We start from the raw sequence: 27,965 nt of genomic DNA, 5'->3' as shown, positions 1-27,965 counted from the left end.
TATACTAAGCATCTAGCATGCCACAGGCATTGGATGATGTTGGTAATGAAAAAATGATTTTTTCATAGTCGCTTTTTTTTAAAGTGCTCAGGAGTTTATAGGAGATGTCACATACAGACAAATGACTGCAATGTGATGCTCTGTGTAATAAATGCTATTGGAGGATACAGAGTTCCGTGTTTGGAAAAAAATCTGCCCAGTGACACCAGGAGGAGTGTGATGGAAGGGGTGACATTTGAACTGGGACTTGAAGGTTGGGCCAGATTAAAATAGCTTTGTGGATAGTAAAGGCATTTCAGCCAAATGAGATAGTAAAAATAAAACTGTAGAGGCTTGTGATAGATTAGGTCACTGAACAGCAGGTATTCATTTTATTCCCCAGACCGCTTTCTTGCATGGAGCATACTCCCCTATCCTCGGTGACTTTGGGCTTGGCCTTGTGACTTTCTTGAGCCAATGGAATATGGATGGAAGTGTCATCATGCTATTTGTGAGTCCAGGCTTCTATCTGGAAAGAGCATGTCTCAGATTGCTTCTTTAGCCTGGGGCCTGGAATGACAGTGCACATGAAAGCCAACTTGAAAGTGGCCTGGCGTGACTCCAGCCTGGCCCAGATGAGCCCAGCTGACATCATGAAAACTTCAGCAGACATGCAAACCTGTCAGTGCAAAATAAATGCCAGTTATTATAAATCCCTGAGATTCGGGGTTAGGGGGTGGTTTGCTATGCAGCACAATCTCAGCAAAAATCTGATTAATACAAGACCAGAAAGGATGGGCCAAATTAGAAGAGAAGGTAATTGTCCAGTTTGGCTGAAGATTACACATGCATGTCTGCACCTGTAAAAACAGAAGGATTTTTTTTAATAAATGTATTTTTTATTGGTGTTCAATTTGCCAACGTACAGAATAACACCCAGTGCTCATCTCGTCAAGTGCCCACCTCAGTGCCCGTCACCCAGTCACCCCCACCCCCTGCCCAAAATAGAAGGATTTTAACTTAAGACATGAAAGTGAGTAAAATGACTCAGATTTTTGGTTGCCAGAATAGCCAAGATGATTTTACAGACATCGTAAATAGGATTTATGAAAAATCTACAAAGTTATGAACCTGGAATAAAAGCACAAAGTGTCTTTGGTACTTTTTCTTCTCTCCCTTGTCCCTTTTGTGGGACCCAGCACATGTCCCACATTAGGGACATGGGTCTTCTCTCATAGAACCTTATCAATTGAGTAAGATAGACATATACACAGAAAACACAAGGGGAGTTCTTGCAAATGGGAAAGCTATGGGATTTAAGGAAAAGGAGGAATCCGATACCACTTTAGTTTAGTGACATAAAAGACATCTAGTAGCAAGGGGTTTACCATGGCAGTATGAATGGTACAATTCATTCATAAATACCTTCTCTTGAGACCAGGTGGTTACTAAAGGTTCTCTACTCTCTCTACTTTTCCACCTTCAGGATCCAGGAATATAAATGCATATTGTTGATCGACAAGCCACCTGAATGCTTAGCCCAAGGTAAAGCCCTGGTGGGAGGAAACAAAATATTTTAAAAGCAAAAGAAGTATGGAAGAAAACAAATTGAGTGAATGGGTGGCTCTGTGGGAAAGGACCACGTGGGCATGGCTTTTGTGAAAGCCCTAGGATCTAGAACGGGAACATGCTGGGGCCAGCGTTGGGTGGAATGAATAGAGAGGTCTTTCTTAACTATCTGCTCCTCTGGACTCGGGTTGGAAGCTGTCTGTCCAATTTCCTTCTGATTTTGCTGTGCTTTGCTGTCTGTAAGACATTTGGTGATGGGCAGTGCCATCCCTGTCTCCTACTCACAAGTCACCCATATATCATCCTGCCCAAAGAGCTTGTCTTCTCTTTGCCTTCAGGACATGCCCTTGGATGGTGTGTCTCCTTTATGAGACATACTGGAGCCATTACTTTTCAGCAAATGGATTCCATACGATGGAGTACATCCACAACCATAACTTCCCTTTGGCTTAAAGATAAGGAAAAATTTGTGACCATGGTACATGATTCTGAGGTGTTTCTAGCAATGCCTCAAGCTCTAGTGGATCAACCCTTATTCTGTCCAGGGTGGGCAAGAGAAACATAGCTCCTCCAGCTGAGTTCTAATTGAGAGGCTCCAAACCCCTGTACTGGTGCGACCAGAGGGACCCTGACTGTAGTCATAAACCGGCTCTGTAGGAAGCCTTGCCACTTAAAGATCTACAAAACATAGTTCAGCAACATTTGTTAGACACTTGCTCTTTGATAGGCATTGTAGTAGGCATAGCAAAGGGCACACAAAATGAATAAGACCACTTCTCTCCTCCACGGGGGTTTATAATTTAGTGGAGAATTAGATAGGCACAGAAGCAACACAAGGATGTGGGAAGCTGAGTATTAAGACGAGTTTGAGCATGGGCCAAATACAGAACCACCCAGCCTCTAGGTTCAAATTGGAACACAATGTAACAGAAATCCTGTCCTGGCCACATGGAATGTCAAGAAGCAGTCCGGATGGAGAGGACTGATTTAAAACATTACCTAGCAGGGTGGTCAAAGCTGAGGTATCCTACACTGGTTTGGGGAGAGAAGAACAGATCCACGTGGATAAAACTTCCTCTTTTTAATGCCTCACTTCAGCAATTTTACTTCCTAACTTCCTTTTTTTGTTTCACTTCCCAGAGGCACTGTTTAGGAGGCCTCCAGAACATTCTTTGAATGGGAATGAAGGCAGTATGATTCTAGTGGGCCTCAGATCAGCGGGTTTATAGTTTTAAAAACAAAACTACTGCACTCACCATGAGCTGGTTTGCCTTTGGACTCAGTAGAAGTGAGGACCCCTACTCTTCCGCCATCTTGCCTTTCTTGGATTCAGTGTAAGTGAAGGTAGCTTTCCTTTCCTCTAAGTAAAAGTTAGCCTTCTTTCAGCTTCAATGAGTACTCATCTTGGAGATCTGGTAGCAAAATACCACTTGCTAATGGTTCATTCATTTTTTCCTTAAGTGGAACAGTCTTGGAAGACAAGCCTGGGAATTTGGCATATAGGCTGGGAAAACAGACAGGGATTTGGGCAGCAGCTGTTTTTAATGTGTTTGGAGACTACATATGTACTATGTAGAGAACACATTGCATTCGGTAAGATCATAAAATATGCATGTGAGTGTGGTAAGAACATGACAATAAAAATGGTGCTGCCAACACAGTGGGAACACTTTGTTATGCTGGCTCAACCCTGTGGCTCCATGTCTCAGAACATGGCAGCCAGGCTATATTCGTTAGAGCTGAGATTTGTTGTGTTCTAACACCATAATTCTCTGTCTTTTCCATATGATTAATATACAACACTGACAGAATTGTTAGTGATAACTTCCAATGTCTGCAGAAAACTCAAGGCTGCATCCTAGATCTATGGAAATATTTAAGGATGACATAGTTAAGGACAAAATCTTTAGGTACAGGTAATTTGCTGAAAAGAAATAAAACTTTGAGAGGGGAGGGTCAGTGGTATCATCATTAAAACTACATGAGGTAAGCAATCTCTTGAACTCTCAGGGCACCTAAAAAGCCCTCTTTTTATGTTAATAAACTTTAAATTTTGACACAGTTTTAGATTTACAGTGAAATTCCAGAGATAGTACAGAGAGTTCCCTTAAAATCCCTCAAGCTGGGATCCCTGGGTGGCTCAGCGGTTTGGCACCTGCCTTTGGCCCAGGGCGCGATCCTGGAGTCCTGGGATCGAGTCCCACGTCGGGCTCCCGGCATGAAGTCTGCTTCTCCCTCTGCCTGTTTCTCTGCCTCTCTCTCTCTCTATGTCTATCATGAATAAATAAATAAATAAATAAATAAATAAATAAATACATCTTTAAAAAAAAATCCCTCAAGCAGTCTCAACCTTCCCTAATGTTATGATCTTACAGTATCATGTTCCCTTTGTCAAAAATAAGACACCAATACTGATCCACTACTATTAACTCTAGACTTTGTTTGGATTTCGCCAGTTTTTCCATTCATGTCTTTTTATCTGCTCCAGGATCTAATCGGGGTACTATATTCCATTTATTTGTCATGTTTCCATAATCTCCTCTGGTCTGGGACAGTTTCTCAGTCCTTCCTCGTTTTCATACCTTACAGTTTTGAGGAATAGGAATAGGAGTATTTTGTATGATGTAAAAAAAAAAAAAAAAAAAAAAGGCTGTGTTTTAAGATGAGGCCTGAAATTCTCTTGTTTGGGAGAAATCGATTTGTGTTGGGAGGCCTGAGAGGAAAACTGATGGATATCAGGGGAGAGAAGGCATGGAGAAGGATACTGTACCTCCCCTCACTCTCATCTGCTCAGGGTGAGGAAGAGCACCAGAGGACTGTGGGTAGTCCACTATATTTGAGAGCTATTCCTGGAGTCAGTGGTGTAACCCCACAACACATCAGAGTCACTTGGGAGCTTTTAAAAATACTGATGCTCAGGGGTGCCTGGGTGGTTCAGTCAGTTGGGCGGCTGATTCTTGATTTTTGGCCCAGGTCATGGTACCAGGGTTGTGTCAGGCACCAGGTTCAGCGTGGAGTTTGCTTGTCTCTCTGCCTCTGCTCCTCCCCCTTCTCTCTCTCTTAAATAAACAAATTCTTAAAAAAAAAAAAAAAAAAAAAAGATGCCCAGAATTCACCCCAGACCAATGAAATCTGAATTTTTGAAAATGTGACTCAGACATGGGTAATTTTTCAACAGCATAGCAGGTGATTCTAGTGTGCAGCCAGCACTGAGAACTGCAGACTTAGCAGTAAAGAACATATTTGCCTAAGTACCCTCGACACAGCCATGGAAAAGGTGGAGGCCCCAGCTATGCCACTAGGATTTGGGGTTTAAAATCTTGGCAGAGTATTTTTCTCATAGATCTAATTGGCTGTATTATTCTACTGACTTTTTTCTCAACTAGCTTGAAAACTGTGTGCTATGGAGTGGTTTTGTGCCTGAAATCATCAGTCTGACATGAGGCTAAAACAAGTGAGTTGTGGAACCCTATTCCCTACTTCATTCATATCCTGCTTTCCTGCTTTTAGCTATCTAGTGATTAGAGCTGACTATTTGGAGGTGCTAATCTATCACACAGATAAAGATACTGGACTGGGAATCAGGAAGCAGGTTCTAAGTTTTTTTTTTTTTTTTTTTTTTTAAGATAGTCACACAGAGAGAGAGAAAGAGGCAGAGACACAGGCAGAGGGAGAAGCAGGCTCCATGCACCGGGAGCCCGACGTGGGATTCGATCCCGGGTCTCCAGGATCACGCCCTGGGCCAAAGGCAGGCGCCAAACCACTGCACCACCCAGGGATTCCTAGTCTTAAGGTTTTAAAAGCCATTTGACCATTGGCTAGTCAAGTCATTTAATTTCTCTGGAACTCAGGGCACTCACAGAAAAATGAAGGGTTTGAAGTAGGTCACTACTGAGAGCTCATCTGTCTCTAAAATTCTATGATTCTCTTAACTCACAGTTTGTCACTTTCTAAATATTTTGAGTGAACCACTTAATCTTAGGCCTCATTTTCCCATCTGTGAAATAGGACAGGGATGCCTCACCTCAGGGTCACTGTGGGCACTAATTGAGATCCTTCTTTGCAAGGTGCTCTTCAATCCTAGCTGTAATGTTTTCTGAAAAGGGGGTGATTGTTCCCTCTCTTGGAGATCATTGTATCACTAGTGCATCTCTTTCACCCACTATGTGAGTACCTCCAAGTACTCAGTAAGTATTTGTGGACTGAGTAAATGGCATAATTTGAAGATTAAACGTAGTCAACACAGCAGTAGGTTGAACAGTGGCTTCTCATTAGAGTCACCTGAGGAGCTTTAAATATCATAACTCTTCCATTGCATCAAAGACCAATCAAATTAGAAATCTCTTGGGATGGGATCCAGATGCTATTTTTTTTAAGGTTTCCAGGTGATTCCCTGGACTGAGAACCACTGTCTTGCCAGGGCCAGTTCTTCTTGCTCAGCAAATTGAAGAAACAGAAGATGGCTGCCCAGTCCTTGAAGGATAAGCACTGTATCTTTATTTCTGTCTCCATCTACCACAACACTTAGCACAGGTGCATGGCAGGAGCTCAACATGAATTTGTTGAATTGGATGGGCTTAAAAAAATTTCCAGCTCACCATTTCCTCCCTCAGCCATGTCACTCACTATGGGATACAATGTGAAGAGCAGGTGAAGTGGAGGGTTCTAATGTATGTTCCCCCTCAACCAGAGTCTCACTACAACACAGGGTTATTTTTTTAATTTTTTAGGGTTCATACTATTTAATGAGTCTGGTTTGAAATTGAGCCTCCCTCATTCCACCCCCCACTCTGTGGCCCCACGCTGGTCCAGTGATGCAATCCTACAGCAGATCAGTGTGTGTGTGTGTGTGTGTGTGTGTGAGCTGGAGAGCCAGGTAGGTGTCAGCATGAAGGTGGTGGTGTTTTCTGTAGCTAGAGTCACTGTGAAGAACCCGGCACACGTCACTGCTGCAAGGTGTTTCACCCACTGACCAGAAGGCATCAGATTTGATCTCACTCCCTTAGGTTCTCATTGCTTTATTTATCTTCATGCTAAGAACATAGTTTTAAAAAGATTCTGAGATGCTCTCCTTATTATTAATACAGGTGCTTACTTAGTTCCAGATAAATACAGAGCCCCCCTCCCTTTTTTGAATGTGTTGTAGCTTTATATGAAGCTAATGGAGCAAGGCAATGCTCAAACGTCAAATTAAACTGCACAGCTCTGTAATCACTCAGACTGACATGGCATAAAAGGATAATTAGTAGTTCATTACATGGAACATTGTTTGTTCAGCTAAATTGATTTCTCAGCTGCCCATGTTTTCTGTTTACTTAGTAAGCGCTCCACTGCACATTTTTATTTGAGAGCTAGGAAATCCCTTTCCCTGAACTTTTTTTTTTTTTTTTTTATCAGTGTAGTTTTAAAATATAATTTGCTTGAGCTAGGTGAACCTCCGAATGACACACAGGTGTATGGTAACAATTCTGAGTGTGGATTGATGCTCGGAACATAAAGCCGGCTGTGGTCAGAAACCTGTGAGACTACCTAAAGGCCGGAACATACCCAGTGGCTTTGTACCTAGAAATGCTTTTGTGGCTGTTTGCTTTTCAACTTAAGAGTGAACTCCCCTCTCAGAAAGGGAGGGAGGGAGAGCGAAATTGGAATAGACACCTAATCCCTTGCTGTTCAAAGTGGAAATTTTCCAACAAAGTTTTTCTTAAACCCTTCATGTTGCCTGTTAATGCCAATATAAAGGAAACAGTGGCTGTTTTAGGATTTCCTGCAACCCTGTTCACCATCGGCAGGATTTAGAAAAAAGGCTAAATGCTAGCTTTGAAACTTTCTGAAATTGCCCCCTTACCAAGATAATGTGCATTTGCTAGGTAGGTGTAGTATAGCTATCCATGGCACATGCCCCTTGGTTCTTTCCATATCCTTTGCACTTCTCTCTGGCAAGTGAGGCAGCCACAGAGATCTTTCTGGACAAATATAGTCATTCAGATGCGTGGTCTTTGACTCCATCAGCATCTACCTCCTAACATGCAGCTCACCTGGGTTTTGCCATTGGCTCGCTTGGCTCAGCTTGGCCAATGGGTTAATGCATTGAACTAAATGACCTTGGAGTTTTGATAGCCGCAAGGAGAGGAGAGAGGACAAGTCTGCAGCAAGTTCAAGCCTTGAGCGATGTGTCAGGCTGAAATCCTGGGCAACATGTCAGGCTGAAAGTTCTGTCACAGAGAAGTTTGTTTCCCAAAAGATTCTCAAAATTAACTAGGCTTTGCTAGTCCTTGGAGGAACTTAGAAATCTGCTTTTGGTTAGACATCTACATCGTCTGTATTAAACGGAGAAGGTGAGTCTTTGAGAGGGGAGGGAAGGACTTTTGAGGCCGGGCAAAGAAAAACTCAGTGGCTCACTCTGGTTAGGTATTCTTTTAACATAGACTCTGGTTAAGTATTCTTTTAAAACAAATATTCTTTCAAAAGTAATAAAATTCTTTTAGTGTGCAGCTGGGGTTCACGCTAAGGGAACAAAAAAGTGTATTAAATTCCACAGCAGCCAAGTTCTGGGTTTCTTTCCTTGGCCCATTAGAGGGCTTTTATAACATAAACACAACATATTGAGCAGGCGTCTCTCCCTGATATTAATGGGAGGAAATAGAGCCTGCGTGAATGCAATCCATGGATAATCCCCAAGGCTCACCTTCGCTTTTTGATTTAATCTTCTTTCCTAGCAACGTTGTTAGGTGCTGGACTCAGAGTTGAAGGTATACACAGAGGAAGAGCATCCTGACTTTTGAAGAGAGCATGGACATCCTCTAGTTGAATTCTTAGCACACAAAAACCCAGCAGAAATGTGAAATTTGAAAATTTCAGTTTGCAATACCATTTCAAAGGTTTTTCTCTACAGACAGTAATTTGGGGGTCAAAGTCCCAGGCAGGCCATTCCCTTGTAGGCTTTGAATGTGGAAACCAGTCAGTGTGAAGATCTGTGGTTACCCCATTATAGAGTGGGACCTTGCTCTGGTTAAAACAACGATAATGAATGTGCTGTTGTGAACTGCAGCCCTGCCTTGTGGCCGGCACCATGCTATGTATTTTACCTCTGCCACTGTAGTATCTTCCTTCCCGGCTATAACTGCGGGCTGCCTTTCCCTTCTTGGGCTAGCCTAGTACTCTAAGTAACGACAACTGGGTGGAGACCAGTATCAGACTGGCCTTTATGCCTGAGCACTACCTGGTGCTTGCCCACCTGTCTATCCTCTTTACATCGTGTAAAACCCTTGGTTTCTCTTGGTTAGGGTGTGGACCTTCTGACTCCCCTCTGTCATCCCCTATCTCATTTCTCCTATTGCTGTTTTCCCTAATTTTTGTCAATCAGATTAGCTGTCATTGATACCTCCGCCCCCCAGTCTCTACCACTAATGGGGAAATGTGGGCTCAAACCCAGCCCAGTCCCTAAGCTGATGCCACAAAAGCTGAATGCATGTAAGCAATCCTCCCCAACTTGCTCATGCAGCAATTCTATTAAAGTTCTATTGGTCAGAACTGAATTATCTAGATGTTTTGATGCAGACCTCTGGGTTTTTGTTTTTCACTAACTTCTTGGCTGCCAGAGATCCAGGAACTGCTTCTCTAAGGGCACGTCCTGGGCTTCATACATCTGTCTCATCAACTACATTCAGGAAATTCAGTTGTGTGGTCTCCCTTCAGGGAGGCTCTTGCATTGGCCCAAGACACAGGGCCAAGACACATTCTGCCCAGATGGCTCTTGTGGATCCCTGCTATAGTCACTTTTTAGCTTCCTTCACACCAAAATCACTTCATTTTTCTCCTCTCTCACTAGCTGTTTCTTTGCCCTCTCTTCCTAGCCTCTAAGAGTTGGGGAGACTGAGACCAGTGCTGGGCCAGCCTTATTTCTTTTCCTGCTCTTTCTTTCCTTCTCTCCTCTGCTTAGGTGCCCCTCCTACTTGGCTCCATGGTTCCAAAACCCACCTGGACATGCTGATATCTCTCCATGTAGTATTTCCTAGTCTTGACCTTTTTTTCCTAAGCTCTAGACTCATAGCCAAATGCCTAATCAGCAATTTTGTGTATAATAAGGCATCTTTGACTTACCAGGGCTTAAAATTTGGGATTTCTTTCCTGAAGCCTGGCTTGCTCTTTCCCTCCTCTAAGTTAAATAGCTGCATCCAGTTGCCAAGGCTAAAAACTTAGGAATCATCCTTGGCTATTCTCTTTTCCTTACCTCCACATCCAATCCATCAGTGAGTCCTGGAGCTTCCTGTATTCAAGACATATTTCCAGCATGATAGCTTTCCTCTAGCTTTAAGCTACAAACTATGGCCATACCTTCCTAACTAATCCTCCCTGCTTCTGCTCCAGCCCCCTGGTCTATTCTTAATAGAGCAAGAGGAATGCCCTTTCAATAACAAAATTCAAGATTGTATCATTTCCCAGTTTAAAAACTCCTATGGTGTTGACTGTGCTTAAAATGATATCTAACTTCATATGGCCCACTGGCTCACATGATCTAACCCCTTCTCACCTTCTGATATCATTTCACACTTTCCTCTATTCCTTGGAATTCCCACAGCAGAGCCCTTGCGTTTATTGCTCCCTCTGCCTATTATACTCTTCCTCATATCTTTGCATGATTGTGTCTGCCTCACACTTCAGGTGGCAGCTCAAGTACCGTTTCAGAAAGACCTTTCCTGGACTTCATCTGAAGTCACTCTCAGTCAAATCATCCTGTATCATTCCCTCTCTAGCATATATCACTCCTTGACTTCCTAAAAAAATATTTTTGGATCGCTTACTTCTTGAGGATAGGCTCAATGAAGGCAGAGCCTTTTGTTTGGTTGACAACTGAATCCCCTGTTCCTAGAATAATGCCTGGCATGTAAAAGGTGCTCAGTAAATATTTGTTGAATGGATAAAGTCCAGCATCCCTGGCTAGACTGGAGAAGAGTCTCATCTTGCACCTGTTAACACTCATGTCCCTGATCTTCATCTACCAATACCTTTGGAGCTGGTTTTCTCAGCTTTTGCTCTGCCCTGTCTTGCTGTGTGTGGCTAAGAGAATTATGAGGTCTCACTCTTGAATCCACAAAGCTGAGTTACAAGAGCATTGCCCTCCCATTTCTCATTGGAATCTTCTGGCTTTTCATCTTTGCTTCAAGCTTCTGAGACTCTGGACATCTGCTTGAATCACTGCATGGATGACTTTGGCTTGTCAAGGCCTTACTTTCTCCCTGATGCTGGCCTAAACCACTAGGTCTTGCTTCATATTCTCCAGGGCCAGCTGCTTCCCACAGTCCGGAGAAGCAAGGCATCAGAGGAAGCAGTTTGAAGCTAAATCCCAGCAGAGCCTGAAGAAGGCAGATTGCCTTTCCTTCTCAAGGGGCATGTTCCCTTGCAGTCATATTCTACAGATATTCACCACCACTTCCCTGAGGCATTTCATTTCGAGTCCCCTTGACCCTTCCTGGGGAATAATGTCCTCATAACTGAATACCTTAAGGCCCATAAAAATGCAAAATCTGGTGGTAATATAAACCAAGGAAAACAAATTTACAAGAGTCCTTGCTTGAGACGCAGTGTAAAGCACTGATATGGGAAAAGAAGGGTAATAGAAGCCTTAAAATCAAAAAGGAAATTCCACTCTGATGTCCTATCTATTGTTTGGCTCTTTGAGAGTAGATGTGAGTACCTGAGTGTAAATAATTTCCATATATCTGTACTCCAATTACTAGTTTATAGATGAAGTATGGAAGTATAGGTGATGTTTATATTTTACTTTAATGAAAACTTATAAAATGAGTAATAGTTATTTGAGGACCTAGAATAACTTTTTTGGATTTACCTAGATGATTAGGCCAGAAACACATTCAGAAAATTATATATATATCTCTCTAAAAAATCTAATAATATCTAAAATATATCTCTCTGAAAGAACAAAGTGCTAGTTCTGCAGCACTTCAACCTGTCAAGCAAATATATATGAACATGTTTTTCTTTTGAAAGGCATATTATTATGTACCCAATAAATCAAAATAAGCTCCTCTGAGTGACTTACATCTGTCAAATAAATAAAATTCAATCCCACGTATATATATCACCTGTTATACAAATCTAACTTGGGGACAAAACCAACTATGTTATGCAATGCCTGTAACAACAAAAATTTAAAAAGATGTTTATAGGGGCATCTGGGTGCTCAACTGATTGAAACTCTTGGTTTCAGCTCAGGTCATGATCCCAGAGTCGTGGGGTTGCGCCCTATGTCAGACTCCCCACTAAGCATGGAGTCTGCTTGAGATTCTCTCTTTCTCTTGCCTTCTGCCTCTTTCCTCACTTGAGTGCATGCTCTCTCCCTCTAATATAAATACATTTATATATTTACTATATAAATATAAAAAAGGTATACAGTAAAATAAAACAATATTTGTTTTTTAAAAGATTTTATTTATTCATGAGAGACACACAGAAAGAGAGAGACAGAGCCACAGGCAGAGGGAGAAGCAGGCTCCACACAGGAAGCCAGGTGTGGGACTCCATCCTGGAACTCTGGGATCACACCCTGAGCAGAAGGCAAATGCTCAACTGCTGAGCCACCCAAGCATCCCACAATATTTGTTTTTAAAAGGAATTATATTCCATAATATTGATAATTTAACCATTCCTCTATTAATGGACATTTAATATGAATTTATTATGTGATTATAAACAATGTTTATATATGTATCCACAAGCAAATATTTCTATAAGGTTCAGTTTTTAAAGTGAAATTACTGGTTAGAGAGATTATGCAAGGTGCCTAGTAGCTCAGTTAGTTAAGCATCTGCTTTTGGTTCAGGTCATGATTTCAGGGACCTGGGATCAAGCCTCACTCAGAATCCCTGCTCAGCGGGGAGTCTGATTCTCCCCTCCCCCCACTCTCCCCTGCCTCTCTCAAATAAGTAAATAAATAAAATCTTTTAAAAAAGAGATTATGCATTTTTTAAGATTTTATTTTTATTTTTTTGTATATCTTTTTATTGAAGTTCGATTTGCCAACATATAGCATAACAGTGCTCATCCCATCAAGTGCCCCCTTCAGTGCCCATCACCCAGTCACCCCAGCCCCCCCGCCCACCTCCCCTTCCACTATCCTTTGTTCGTTTCCCAGAGTTAGGAGTCTCTCATGTTCTGTTTCCCTCTCTGCTACTTCCCACTCATTTTCTCTCCTTTCCCCTATAATCCCTTTCACTATTTCTTTATTTTTTTTTCCCTTTCACTATTTCTTATATTCCCCATATGAATGAAACCATATAATGTTTGTCCTTCTCCGATTGACTTACTTCACTCAGAATAATACCCTCCAGGGCAGCCCTGGTGGCTCAGCAGTTTGGCGCCTGCCTTCGGCCCAGTTTGTGATCCTGGAGACCCCAGATGGAGTCCCCCGTCGGGCTCCCTGCGTGGAGCCTGCTTCTCCCTCTGCCTGTGTCTCTGCCTCTCTCTCTCTCTGTGTCTCTCATGAATAAATAAATGAAATAAAAAAAAAAGAATACCCTCCAGTTCTGTCCACGTTGAAGCCAATGGTGGGTATTTGTCATTTCTAACGGCTGAGTAATATTCCATTGTATATATAGACCACAGCTTCTTTATCCATTCATCTTTCGATGAGATTTTATTTTTAAATAATCTCTACATCCAACATGGGGCTTGAACTTATAACTCCAAGATTAAGAGTTACATGCTCTAGCCAGCCAGGTGCCCTAGATTGTGCATTTTAGTTGATAGATACTGTGAAATTTAAGCTCCAACTAACATTGCGTGAAGTTCGTAAGTTTATACTGTCTTCACTACTGGATTCCTAGCTTTGTTCATTTGATGAGTGAACAGTTCCCCCACCCTCTTTTTTATAGTTTTATTGAAGTATAATTGACATACAACAAACTTCACATGTCTTTCTGTGTGTCTTTGTGTGTGTGAAAACTATCACCATAACCAAGCTAATAAACATTGCTATTACTTCTAGAGTACTTTCCTATAATTTGTACTTCCTATAATTGTAGGAACAAGTATACAATTATACAAGTATAATTGTACTTTCCTATAATTTGGACTTTCCTATAATTATACTTTCCTATAATTCCTTACACCTCTCCCATCCCATCCCTGCACTGTCTGTCCCCAAGCAACTACTGATCTGCTTATGTCTCTATTCAATTTTCTAGGCTTTTATTTAAATGGAATCAAATAGTTTTCTTTTTTTTTGTCTGGCTTCTTCCACTCAGCATTGTTATTTTGAGGTTCATTTATGTTGCTGTGTGTGTCAATATGCCTATTTATTGCTGAGTAGTATTGCATTGAATGGATATACCACACCTTATTTTCCATTCACTGGAAATTGTTCATGGATATTTACATTTGTTTTCAAATGTCTTGGCTGTTAGAATTATGTGTCTCTATGCTTTTAAAAATGGTTGAATAAAAAAAAAATGGTTGAATAGTTTTCCAAAGTGCTTGTTAACATTTTATATTCCCCAGTGAGAGTTGAACTACATCCTCTCTAATACTCAGTCTGTCAAATTTTTATTATCTTAATGGTTGTGCAGTGGTATCTCATTGCCATTTTAATTTTCTTTTCTCTAATGACTAATGATGTTGAGCATCTTTCCAGATGCTAATTTGCCATCCATATATCTTCTTTGGTGATGGTCTATGGTTTTATTCAGTCATTTACATTCTTATTATTAATTTGTAAGAACCCTTTATATATTCTAGGTACAAGTCATCTGCAGGAAATATGTTCTGCAAATATTTTTTTCTAGTCTGTTGCTTATCATAATCATCTCCTCCTTTCTCTTTTTCTCCTTTTATAATAGCATCTTTTTGAAGAGCAGAAGTTTTAAATTTTGATGAAATCAACTTTATTGATTTATAGTTTGTCCTTTTGTGTTATATTTAAGAAATGTTTGCCAAATCCATTATCATTTGCTGGCGTTGAAGGTGGTAGTAGGGAGCTACAGTCCTAGGAATTAACCAGGCTCTAGAAGTTGGAAAAGGCAGAAAAATGAATTCATGCCTAATGCTTCTAGAAAGGAAAGCAGTCTTGCCAACATCTTGATCTTATCTCAATGAGGTCCACATCAGACTTCTAATATACAGCACTTTAAGATAATAGTATGATTTCATTTTGGTAAACCATTTACACACAATATGTGTATGTATGTATGTATACTGAACAGAGTGTAACCTCCTCCACTAAGATGTAACTATGGTATGGTCCTTGAAGCCAGGGACACTTTTATGTTAGTTGTTATGTCTCAGTGTCTATAACAGTACAGGGCAAATAGTTGGGGGAGGGGGAAGGTCAATGTAACTCATTAAATGGATTAATTAATAATCTATAATTCTACTACATTTATATAAAACAACTATATATATTATATATATATATATATATATAGGTATATGTTATGACACATCAGCATATAGAATAGTGTTTGGGAGACTATATAGTAAACTGTTATCAGTAGTTATCTCTGGGGAAGGTATAGGATTGGGTAAAGGGGAAGTGAAAATAGACATTTACTATTACCTGATATACTTATGAAATTTTATGTTCATGTCATCATGTATTATTCTTACAAATAAAAATATTAGTAAAAGAATAAGTATTGTCTTAATTCTGATCAAACATCTTTAAATTTGATTTGAGGATCCTATGTTCTATATCATTAAGCACTATATTTGCCCATGAGATTTTAAAGGGACACAAATCAGTGTTAAACAATTAAAGCTAAAGACCGGTGAATATTATCAGGAAGTGAAAACCAGACTTGGAACATGGCAGAAATAAAATATGGGTGCATGGTGTATTTCATCATCAGGCTCTAGGAAAGATTCAGAAGGTAGTGTCATAGGGTGGGGTAGGTCAGTGGTGGTGTAATGCGTATCATGTGAGAAGACATTAGAAGTTACTTCAAAAGGGAACTGGTAATCTGGTATCCAGGAATGAAATTTAGAAACTACAGAAGAAAAATACACAATCCTTCTGATGAACTGAATTATGACTCATGGGGCAGCTTGGATGATTTTTGCTTGCTGAATTTTATGGCCCGGTAGTACATGTGGTAGTTCTCATATTTGGGGTCATTGTAAAGTTTCCAGATGACTCAAATTAGACTGAATCATTCCTTTTGATCAGCTCCATAATCAATATTGATTGTCAAAGGTGAATGTATCATGTAATGATTCAGATTTCATTTAAGAAGAGTTTATGGAATGTTTACAGGACATAACGATCTGGCATAGGCTTTGTCACAGATACAGAGACAATCAGGTATGGATCTTCTTCCCTAGAAACAGAATCCTGGGAGCTGAATCAAAACAGGAATGTAAATTTCCATGAAAGGACTAAGGTGATGAAGATACAAGATTATGAAGTCACGAAATAAGACAGTTATCAGTGGGACAAGGTGGAGGGGATGAATGAGAGAGCAATTGCAGAGGGAATAGAAATACCATGGCCGTTGACTGTAAGAAAACTGCCCAAACTGTTGGATTCACTGAGCACTCCAGGTGACTCTCTTGAAGGAGTGACTTTTGCAGGCTTTGCTTAGTCCCCAGTCCTGGACTATAAATACAGCTACTTATTAATGATAATACACCTGTTTATTAAAGGGTATCTGCAGCCTCTATGGAAAGCAAGGGAGCCATTCAAGGCTCTGACCTAGTCGGGACAAGTCATATTTTACTTATTTATCTCACTCACCAGCCTGGGAGGTCCTTCTGGGAGAGGATTCAGAGTTCTCTCTCTAGTCTAAGTGTCTTACACAGGGCTTGGTATATAGCAAACATTCAATTGTTTCTTGAATTGGACATAAAAGTAATAATTGGTGGTTAGGAAGAGAGACTATAACCAATAAATAAGCATTCTAACCTCTTTGATTTGTCTAGTAGTACTGAGCTCCTGATGACATGTGATATTCATTTTATGGAAGGCAAAACTGGGGTTGCATACATCCATTGTATCTGTTGGGTTAGTAGGCAGACTTCTCCTGGATAACCAGAAGAGCAGGTCTTCCTGTATTGGAACTCATCCTAATTTTCCGGGGATATAGATTGATTATGATAAGGTGCCTCATCCCAAGGAACTTAGAGTCTGGTGAGAGTGCATTGGCTATACTAGTTGGATGTAGAAGGAAACTACAACTTCTAAAGGGTGATACCCATGTGTATTAATCAGTGTGGGCTTGGTTATACTGTGGCAACAACAATCTCCATATTTCAGTGGTTCCTAAGGATGGTTTTTTGCTTACCTCACATGTCTGTTTTGAGCTGGCTTCAGCTACACTCCACATCTTCACTGAGGGACCCAGACTGAATTGATTATCTTTTCTACCTTGAACATTGTTGGTCATTGTGGCAGACGCATGCCCTGGCTTTTCTTCCTGGAAGTGACATATATCACTTCCCCCATTTTGTCAACCAGAGCAGGTCACATGGGCATGCCTGAACTCAGCGGCTAAGTAAATTCTACAGAAGGGGCAGTAAATATTGACAAGCAGAAATATAATCTATGACATCATTCCTCTGCAGTCTAATTTCTCAACTTTAAGACTCCAGGTCTTGGAGGAGAATCTTGAGACTTTAAGACATTTCTGGCAAACAAGGAATATGGTATAGGAATGAAGAAAATGTTCTGAGAGAAGCTGGGATTGTGGGAGAAAATTCAAATAAAGGAAGCATCAGGATAAATGTGAGAGGACTTTTAATTTAACCATATACCCAATGGGGTAGTTGGTAGGGATGGTTGTGGAGTCACGGAATTTTATTTTTCTCTGCAGATGATATTATCATATGCTTGTCACGACTAGGCTATTACTGTGAATTTTTTAAAAGAAGAAAAATGAAAAGATTTTGATCTAATGTCATCTTTATTTCAGAAAAAAGATAAGAACACTAATTGTTAAGACTGACAAAGATTTAATTTCTAGTTGCATTGAGAGGAAAAAAATTAACAGACTAACAAAATTATAACCTTAACATGATTGAACTCATTACTTTTGAAATGTGGAGCAGATACTTTGTGTTGGTTTTTTAGTTTGTTTATAGAACTGGAAATGACTTTAGCATGTTAATATTTTATCAAATTAAAATTAATATCATTATGTTTTGGGAATCAAAATGTAAATGTAATGTAAATGCCATTATATATGTTAGAGCATGTGCTTTGTTTTTTATAAAAATAATACATGTTTATTATCAAAATTTCTAGTAGCACAAAAAGTATGAAGATAGAAAAAAATTACTTATAAATAACCTAGTATAAAATCTGGTGAACGTTACTTCAGTTAACCCTATATACATCAATAGAGATTGACATATGAATTGATAGGGAATAAGCAGATAGGTAGGTAGGTAGGTAAGTAGGTAGATAGATAAATAGAAAGATAGACAATTTTATAAGAGTGAAATCATCCTATCAGCTATTAAAATATATTGAATTTTGTTCTAATTTACTAGAAATTGAGACGCAGGATTTTTGAATTTTTGACAAATGTTTTTCTTCTCAAGAAATATTACTCCCTTAAAAATCCTAAACTTAAAGATTTTGAAAGCCAAGAAGACATTTGAAGCATCACATTTTAAAACTGAAAGGTTCCATTTTCTACAGTGCTTACTGAGTTCCTGCTATGAAGAAGGAAGCCTTCATAGGCTTAAGTACTTCATAGTACTTAGGTACTCTTATCGTCCCTTCCTCTCTTTCCTTCAAAGTCATTTTTTTGTTCTGATTTTAATTTTAATATAATCTGAAACTTATTCCAATAGTGTAAGAACAGTGAGACACATTCCTATATACGCTGTATCAAATTTTTATACTTTGCCTCATTTTTATTCTTTTTATAATTTACACACATTCACATTATTTTTTCTAAACTATATTTAATACATAATTAAATATGTACTTCTGGAGACAAGAACATTTTCTTAAATAATCGCAGTGTTATTTTCAAAAGGAGGAAATTTAACATGGATGTAACACTATTATCTACTCACGCAGTTCATATTCAAATTTTGTCAGGTATTCCAATACTCTTTTTTACAGATCTTTTTCCTAGTATAGGATCTAATCTAGGATCATGCATTATTAGGCTATCATGTCTCTTTAGTCTCCTTTAATCTGAAGCAATTCTTCAGCGTTTTGTTTTTCTTGATTTTGACATTTTTGTGTTTAGGCCAGTTATATTGTAGAATGTCCCTCCATTTGGATCTGTCTAATGTTTTTTAATAATTTGTTTCAGGTTATGTGTTTCTGCTAAGAATACCACTGAGGTTATGTGCTTTCTCAGTGCATTATATTAGGAGGCACAAGTTGTCTGTTTGTCCCAACTTTGGTAATGATAATGTTGATCACATGATTAAAGTGGTATCCACCAGATTTGTCTTCTGTAAGGAATTTCTCTCTTTTTAATTGTGAGTAAAGTAATCAGAGATATTCTCACACTATTTAATATCCCAGGGCATCAAAATTTTGCCCATTAGTTTTAGCATCTGTTGATGATTTTCTATTTTTATCATTTCTTCTATATTAGTTAGCTTTCTATTACAAAGAAGAATTTTATTTCATCCACCATTTACTTATTTTTTCATTGCAGTTTGCACTTATATGGATTAAATTGTTTCTCCCTCACCTCCCTGCAAAGAAATGTTGAAGTTCTAACCCCCAGTACCTAAGAATGTGACTTTATTTGGAAATAAGATTTTGCAGATTTAACCAAGTTAGGCTGAGGTTTTTTTTTGCAGATTTAACCAAGTTAGGCTGAGGTATAAAAAATTAGTAAGAACATAAAAATGCTGAACAACACTATTACCTGCTTTGACCTAATGACATTTATGGAACAGCCACAAATTTCAGAATATATACTCTTTTCAAGTACACATAGAATATTTACCAAAATAATCTCTATATGCTGAAACATAACATGTCTCAATACATTTCAAAAGTTTAAAACTTTACAGGGCATATCCTCTAACCATAAAAGAAGTTAGAAATCAATAGTAGTAAGATATATATTTTAATCCTTCAATTTACTTTTTTAAATTTAAATTTTGTTAGTTAACATGCAGTGCAATATTGGTTTCTGGAGTAGAGTTCAATAATTCAACATTTACATACAAAACCCAGTGCTCATCGCAACAAGTGCCCAAACTGTTCTCCAGAGTGACTGCACCAGTTTGCATTCCCACCAACAGGGCAAGAGGGCTCCCTTTTCTCCACATCCTCAACAACACCTGTTGTTTCCTGTGCTATTAATTTTAGTTATGTTATGTTTCAGCATATAGAGATTATTTGGTAAATATTCTATGTGTACTTGAAAAGAGTATATATTCTGAAATTTGGGGCTGTTCCATAAATGTCATTAGGTCAAAGCAGGTAATAGTGTTGTTCAGCATTTTTATGTTCTTACTAATTTTTTTTTAGTAGTTTTTCTCTCAGTGAGCTCTGTAAAATGTACAGAATACATTTTATTCTGTAGCCAACTTTTTCCCAAGGAATAGTTTTTGGTATATATTTAAATGGGTTAAAATGTCACCATAAATCCCTTTACCATATCTTATGTAATGATTTCTTCATTTAGGTTTCACATAGTATTATAAGTATTTTATTTCCTAAGTTCTTTAAAATTTAAATATATTTGATCTATTGCCTTTCTCTTTGAATGGCAACATGATGGATATAATATTCTTGATCACAGATATTTTTTCCCTTCTACTTTTTAGGGGAAAAATTTTGAATTCAGTCATTGGATGATGTTGCATATATGTCAGAGGATAGGTTGGTATTTTTCTTCTTAGAGGTGACTTAATTTTTCTGTGATAAGGATTCTTTCTTTATCCTTAAAGTTCAATAACTTAATCAGGATTTGTCTTTATGTAGATGGTTTTGTGTCAATTTTTCCTGGAATATGATATGTCCTTTTGATCTTCATATTTCATTCTTTCATGTTAGTATTCCTACATATTGCTGACTTGTTTCTGTTCTTTTGGTTAAGTTCTCTGATAGAAGGGCACCAATTATCATTATGTGGCAAAGGTTTTATCTCTCCTTCACATCTAACGGTTTCTTTGTAATTGCTTTAATAGCTTGTCTTTTTCTTTTTACATTTAAAAAATACGTATTTTATATAGTATAACATATACATATATTTCCTTTATATGTAACATCCCAAGCCCTTCTTCTTTACATTAATTTGATATATTTTGCCATAAGCTTATTGTTTTTAATTTATTAGAGCTTCAAAGTTGTTATTTGCTTCTTAATCTGTTCATCTAGTACTTCTCTGTGTTTAATTACGTTGTACCATTCCACCTTTGAATAGATATTCTTTTAAGTTCTTATGTAGATAAAGCTGTCTTGGGTATCTTGTACTTTGATAATATTTTCTGAGTTCTTCATCAGGCTTTTACTCCCTGGGATACCTGATACTTTTGAAAATTCTTTTTCTGTAGTATTATTACAAAGTTGTCATATAATTTCTTTTCAAATTACTCAAGCTTCAAGTGTCAAGCTCAGTCTAGTTCTTAATTTACTTTGACTTTTCTTTGACATTATTTTTCTCCATTTTTCAGTCTTTCTCCCTCTGATCAATGTAGGGACATAAGGTTGCTTTCTATGTACCTTTTTAAAAAGATTTTATTTATTTATTTTGGATACACACAGAAAGTCGGGAGAAGAGCAGAGGGACAAGTAGACTCCAGGCTGAGCATAGAGCTCGATTCTCAATCTCAGGACCCTGAGATCATGATCTGAGTTGAAACCAAGAGTCAGACACTTAACTGACTGAACCACCCAGGCCCGACATATACCTTCTTAGAGCCTGAGGGAATGTGGGTGGAGTAGGCCAACCTCCCTTGGTACCAAGCATACTTACTCCCAGGGAGCCCAGAGAACTGCTGCCTCTTTTGAGAATTTCCTCTATATTCTGTACAAGGATCCAAAGGTGTATCATAATCCCATGAGCTTCAGCTCATTCTCCAACATTCCACAGAACCCTGGGACATTCCAAGCTCAGGCCATTGCTTGTACTTAATAGAGGTTCAAGGGCATTATAAAGGAGATTGTACTTTTAGGAGTTTTTCCTTGGAATATTCTAGGGAGCTTTACTCATCTGAGTCTCCTTTGCTCCAAGAGCATTGTTAAAAAATCTCAAGTTTTTGCTGACATACTTTGTTTCATCAGTTCTGCTTTTAATAGTTTCGAAGTTGTGACAGCAAGATTAGAAGTTGAGCTTTGATAAACCAGAATCTTTTGTTTTGTGACATCTGGGTGGCTCAGTGGTTGAGTGCCTGTCTTCAGCTCAGGGGGTGATCCTGGAGTCCCTGGATTGAGTCCCACATCGGGCTCTCTGCATGAAGCCTGCTTCTCCCTCTGCCTGTGTCTCTGCCATTCTCTCTCTCTCTCTCTCTGTCTCTCATGAACAAATAAATAAAATCTTAAAAAAAAAGAATCTTTTGTTTCTTCCCTGGCCACCATTTTTCTTAGTTTAGAAACAAAATCCACTGCCCTGTCTTCCTTTCTTTCTCCTGTTTCATCTAGTCTCCTTCTTCTTCTTCTTTCTTCTTCTTCTTCTTCTTCTTCTTCTTCTTCTTCTTCTTCTTCTTCTTCTTCTTCTTCTTCTTCTTCTTCTTTCTTCTTCTTCTTCTTCTTCTTTCTTCTTCTTCTTCTTTCTTCTTCTTCTTTCTTCTTCTTCTTCAGCTTTGTGACTTTTGCTTGGTTCTTTCTTATATTTTCTATCTCTTTGTTGAAATTCTCACTTTGTTCATCCTAGATTGGTGAGCATCTATATGATCATTACTTTGAACTCTATTATCAAGTAATTTACTTATCTGTTTCATCATTTTTTTCCCTGGGCTTTCATCTTGTTCTTTCATTTGGAACATATTCCCTTCTTTCCTCATTTTGTTTGTGTTTGCTTCTATTTATTAAGCTAAACAGCCACCTCTCCCAGTCATGAAAGAATGTCACAAAATGACTGGGGGTGTGTTTCAGTCTGCTGTCTGTGCAGGGCTCTGGGATTCGTAGCCTGCCAAGAACTATCTCTCCAATTGTTTTAGCGTTGCAGGGTCCAGAAATACAAGCCCCCTGGTCACCAGAACTAGGCATTCAAGGGACATTACCTATGTGGTCTGTGTATACCCACCAGATGTGTGGGGTTACTGGGGAGTACCAGATTGGGGGACGTTTTACCCAATTTTAGCAGGGTGGGGCTGCAGAAGAGCTCAAGGTTGGAGTGAGGGGTATAGAGGTAAAAGGAGAGTGCAAAAATGGCAATTGCCAGTGCCTCCATCCTCAGAAAGAGTTCCAACAGACACCTGTTCCTGTGGCAGACACTTTAGGATAAACCAATGAATATTTTTCACATGTAGTCTAAGTACTTTTCAACTTGCTGTTATTTTTAAAAGAAAATTTTAATTCCACTATAGTTAACATGCACCGTTATGTTAGTTTTGCCTGTACAATATATTGATTCAATAATTTTATACATTACTCAGTGTTCATCATGATAAGTGTACTGTTAATCCCCTTCATCTATTTCACCAATCCTCCTACCCACCTCCCCTCTGATAACCATAAGTTCTCTATAGTTAAGAGTCAGTTTTTTTGGTTTATCTCTTTTTTATTGTTCAAGTGAAATCATATGGTATTTGTCTTTCCCTGACAAATTATTTCACTTAGCATTATACTCTAGATCTTTCCATATTGTTCCAAATGGCAACATTTCATTCATCTTTATGGCTAATATTCCATTGTATAGATGTACCACATCTTCTTTATCCATCTATCAATGGATACTTGCATTGCTTTCAGAATTTAGCTATTGTAAATAATGCTGCAATGAACATAGCAGTGCATATATCTATTTGAATTAGTGTTTTGTTTGCTTTGGGTAAATACCTAGTAGTGGAATTACTGGATCATATGGTAGTTCTACTTTTAATTTTTTGAGGAACTTCCATACTGTTTTCCACAGGGGCTGCACTAGTTTACATTCCCACCAACAAATCACAAGTATTCCTTTTTCTCCACATCCTCACCAACATTTGTTGTTTCTTGTGTTTTTGATTTTAGCCTTTTGACATCTGAGGTAATATCTCCTTGTAGTTAGTTTTGATTTGCATTTTCCTGATGATGGGTGATGTTGACCATCTTTTCATGTGTCTGTTGGCCCTCTGAATCTCTTCTTTAGAGAAATATCTGTTCATGTCTTCTGATCATTTTTTAATTGGATTATTATTCTTTTTAAAATTTAAATTCAATTAGCCAACATATAGAACATTGTTAGTTTCAGATATAAAGTTCAGTAATTCATCAGTTGCATATAACACACAGTACTCATCATATTATGTGCCCTCCTTAATGCTCATCACCCAGTCACCCCATTCCCCCACCCACTTATCCTCCAGCAACCCTCAGTTTCTTTCTCATAGTTAAGAGTTTCTCTGATTTTTTCCCAGTTTTCCCTCCCATCCCTTGTGATTCTCTGCTCTGTTTCTTATATTCCTCATATGAGTGATATCATAAGATAATTGTCTTTCTCTGACTGACTTATTTCGCTCAGTCTAGTAACCTCCAGCTCCATCCATGTCAATGTAAATGGTAAGATTTCATCCTTTCTGATGGCTGAGTAATATCCTATTATATATCTACATCTCTATCTATCTATATAGTCACTTAATTGGATTATTTTTGTTTGGTTGTGGTTTTGGTTTTCTTGGTGTTGAATTGTATAAGTTCTTTGTATATTTTGGATACTAACTCTTTTTTTTTTTTTTTTTTTTTTAAATGAATTCACTTTTATTTTTTTTTTTTATTGGTGTTCAATTTACTAACATACAGAATAACACCCAGTGCCCGTCACCCATTCACTCCCACCCCCCGCCCTCCTCCCCTTCTACCACCCCTAGTTCGTTTCCCAGAGTTAGCAGTCTTTACGTTCTCTCTCCCTTTCTGATATTTCCCACACATTTCTTCTCCCTTCCCTTATATTCCCTTTCACTATTATTTATATTCCCCAAATGAATGAGAACATATAATGTTTGTCCTTCTCCGACTGACTTACTTCACTCAGCATAATACCCTCCAGTTCCATCCACGTTGAAGCAAATGGTGGGTATTTGTCATTTCTAATAGCTGAGTAATATTCCATTGTATACATAAACCACATCTTCTTTATCCATTCATCTTTCGTTGGACACCGAGGCTCCTTCCACAGTTTGGCTATAGTGGCCATTGCTGCTAGAAACATCGGGGTGCAGGTGTCCCGGCGTTTCATTGCATTTGTATCTTTGGGGTAAATCCCCAACAGTGCAATTGCTGGGTCGTAGGGCAGGTCTATTTTTAACTGTTTGAGGAACCTCCACACAGTTTTCCAGAGTGGCTGCACCAGTTCACATTCCCACCAACAGTGTAGGAGGGTTCCCTTTTCTCCGCATCCTCTCCAACATTTGTTGTTTCCTGCCTTGTTAATTTTCCCCATTCTCACTGGTGTGAGGTGGTATCTCATTGTAGTTTTGATTTGTATTTCCCTGATGGCAAGTGATGCAGAGCATTTTCTCATATGCATATTGGCCATGTCTATGTCTTCCTCTGTGAGATTTCTGTTCATGTCTTTTGCCCATTTCATGATTGGATTGTTTGTTTCTTTGGTGTTGAGTTTAATAAGTTCTTTATAGATCTTGGAAACTAGCCCTTTATCTGATATGTCATTTGCAAATATCTTCTCCCATTCTGTAGGTTGTCTTTGAGTTTTGTTGACTGTATCCTTTGCTGTGCAAAAGCTTCTTATCTTGATGAAGTCCCAATAGTTCATTTTTGCTTTTGTTTCTTTTGCCTTCGTGGATGTATCTTGCAAGAAGTTACTATGGCCGAGTTCAAAAAGGGTGTTGCCTGTGTTCTTCTCTAGGATTTTGATGGAATCTTGTCTCACATTTAGATCTTTCATCCATTTTGAGTTTATCTTTGTGTATGGTGAAAGAGAGTGGTCTAGTTTCATTCTTCTGCATGTGGATGTCCAATTTTCCCAGCACCATTTATTGAAGAGACTGTCTTTCTTCCAATGGATAGTCTTTCCTCCTTTATCGAATATTAGTTGCCCATAAAGTTCAGGGTCCACTTCTGGATTCTCTATTCTGTTCCACTGATCTATGTGTCTGTTTTTGTGCCAGTACCACACTGTCTTGATGACCACAGCTTTGTAGTACAACCTGAAATCTGGCATTGTGATGCCCCCAGCTATGCTTTTCTTTTTTAAAATTCCCCTGGCTATTCGGGGTCTTTTCTGATTCCACACAAATCTTAAAATAATTTGTTCTAACTCTCTGAAGAAAGTCCATGGTATTTTGATAGGGATTGCATTAAACGTGTATATTGCCCTGGGTAACATTGACATTTTCACAATATTAATTCTGCCAATCCATGAGCATGGAATATTTTTCCATCTCTTTGTGTCTTCCTCAATTTCTTTCAGAAGTGTTCTATAGTTTTGAGGGTATAGATCCTTTACATCTTTGGTGAGGTTTATTCCTAGGTATCTTATGCTTTTGGGTGCAATTGTAAATGGGATTGACTCCTTAATTTCTCTTTCTTCAGTCTCATTGTTAGTGTATAGAAATGCCACTGACTTCTGGGCATTGATTTTGTATCCTGCCACGCTACCGAATTGCTGTATGAGTTCTAGCAATCTTGGGGTGGAGACTTTTGGGTTTTCTATGTAGAGTATCATGTCATCGGCGAAGAGAGAGAGTTTGACTTCTTCTTTGCCAATTTGAATGCCTTTAATGTCTTTTTGTTGTCTGATTGCTGAGGCTAGGACTTCCAGTACTATGTTGAATAGCAGTGGTGAGAGTGGACATCCCTGTCTTGTTCCTGATCTTAGGGGAAAGGCTCCCAGTGCTTCCCCATTGAGAATGATATTTGCTGTGGGCTTTTCATAGATGGCTTTTAAGATGTCGAGGAATGTTCCCTCTACCCCTACACTCTGAAGAGTTTTAATCAGGAATGGATGCTGTATTTTGTCAAATGCTTTCTCTGCATCCAATGAGAGGATCATATGGTTCTTGGTTTTTCTCTTGCTGATATGATGAATCACATTGATTGTTTTACGGGTGTTGAACCAGCCTTGTGTCCCAGGGATAAATCCTACTTGGTCATGGTGAATAATTTTCTTAATGTATTGTTGGATCCTATTGGCCAGTATCTTGTTGAGAATTTTTGCATCCATGTTCATCAGGGATATTGGTCTGTAATTCTCCTTTTTGGCGGGGTCTTTGTCTGGCTTTGGAATTAAGGTGATGCTGGCTTCATAGAACGAATTTGGAAGTACTCCATCTCTTTCTATCTTTCCAAACAGCTTTAGGAGAATAGGTATGATTTCTTCTTTAAACGTTTGATAAAATTCTCCTGGGAAGCCATCTGGCCCTGGACTCTTGTGTCTTGGGAGGTTTTTGATGACTGCTTCAATTTCCTCCCTGGTTATTGGCCTGTTCAGGTTTTCTATTTCTTCCTGTTCCAGTTTTGGTAGTTTGTGGCTTTCCAGGAATGCGTCCATTTCTTCTAGATTGCCTAATTTATTGGCGTATAGCTGTTCATAATATGTTTTTAAAATCGTTTGTATTTCCTTGGTGTTGGTAGTGATCTCTCCTTTCTCATTCATGATTTTATTAATTTGAGTCTTCTCTCTCTTCTTTTTAATAAGGCTGGCTAATGGTTTATCTATCTTATTAATTCTTTCAAAGAACCAACTCCTGGTTCTGTTGATCTGTTCCACAGTTCTTCTGGTCTCGATTTCGTTGAGTTCTGCTCGAATCTTTATTAACTCCCTTCTTCTCTTGGGTGTAGGATCTATTTGCTGTTTTTTCTCTAGCTCCTTTATGTGTAAGGTTAGCTTTTGTATTTGAGTTCTTTCCAGTTTTTGAATGGATGCTTGTATTGCGATGTATTTCCCCCTTAGGACTGCTTTTGCTGCATCCCAAAGATTTTGAACGGTTGTATCTTCATTCTCATTAGTTTCCATGAATCTTTTTAATTCTTCCTTAATTTCCTGGTTGACCCTTTTATCTTTTAGCAGGATGGTCCTTAACCTCCATGTGTTTGAGGTCCTTCCAAACTTCTTGTTGTGATTTAGTTCTAATTTCAAGGCATTATGGTCCGAGAATATGCAGGGGACAATCCCAATCTTTTGGTATCGGTTCAGACCCGATTTGTGACCCAATATGTGGTCTATTCTGGAGAAAGTTCCATGTGCGCTTGAGAAGAATGTGTATTCAGTTGAGTTTGGATGTAAAGTTCTGTAGATATCTGTGAAATCCATCTGGTCCAGTGTATCATTTAAAGCTCTTGTTTCTTTGGAGATGTTTTGCTTAGAAGACCTATCGAGTAT

General features: G+C 38.8%; 2 long non-coding RNA genes across 8 annotated transcripts in view; one reads left to right on the top strand and one right to left on the bottom strand.

Annotated features, from left to right (window-relative positions):
• Nucleotides 1–27,965, top strand: part of LOC144302460 (uncharacterized) — a 61,837-nt gene that overhangs the window by 19,812 nt on the left and 14,060 nt on the right. For 2 of the 4 annotated variants that reach the window (XR_013369362.1, XR_013369360.1), the window contains one exon: nucleotides 1,466–1,524. This is a non-coding gene — a long non-coding RNA (uncharacterized LOC144302460). Of the gene's footprint in view, nucleotides 1–1,465; nucleotides 1,525–2,688; nucleotides 2,893–15,876; nucleotides 16,102–27,965 lie in introns of those variants that run through there. The other 2 variants (XR_013369361.1, XR_013369359.1) reach the window with 2 other exon arrangements.
• LOC144302461 (uncharacterized) lies at nucleotides 49–21,563 on the bottom strand. Of its 4 annotated transcripts, none has more exons than XR_013369365.1 (5): nucleotides 21,459–21,529; nucleotides 3,708–3,819; nucleotides 2,805–2,960; nucleotides 1,405–1,532; nucleotides 49–839 (listed from the first exon to the last, which is right to left on the bottom strand). It is a non-coding gene; the product is annotated as an uncharacterized LOC144302461 (long non-coding RNA). The 4 variants fall into 4 exon arrangements; XR_013369366.1 differs by having other exon boundaries at nucleotides 51–658; XR_013369363.1 differs by having other exon boundaries at nucleotides 53–549; nucleotides 21,459–21,528.

This window comes from Canis aureus, chromosome 31, assembly GCF_053574225.1.
Source record: "Canis aureus isolate CA01 chromosome 31, VMU_Caureus_v.1.0, whole genome shotgun sequence".
In the NCBI taxonomy this organism is placed as follows: Eukaryota; Metazoa; Chordata; class Mammalia; order Carnivora; family Canidae; genus Canis; species Canis aureus.
Note: the sequence above shows the minus strand (reverse complement) of the source record. Positions and strands in the feature narration are given on the sequence as shown.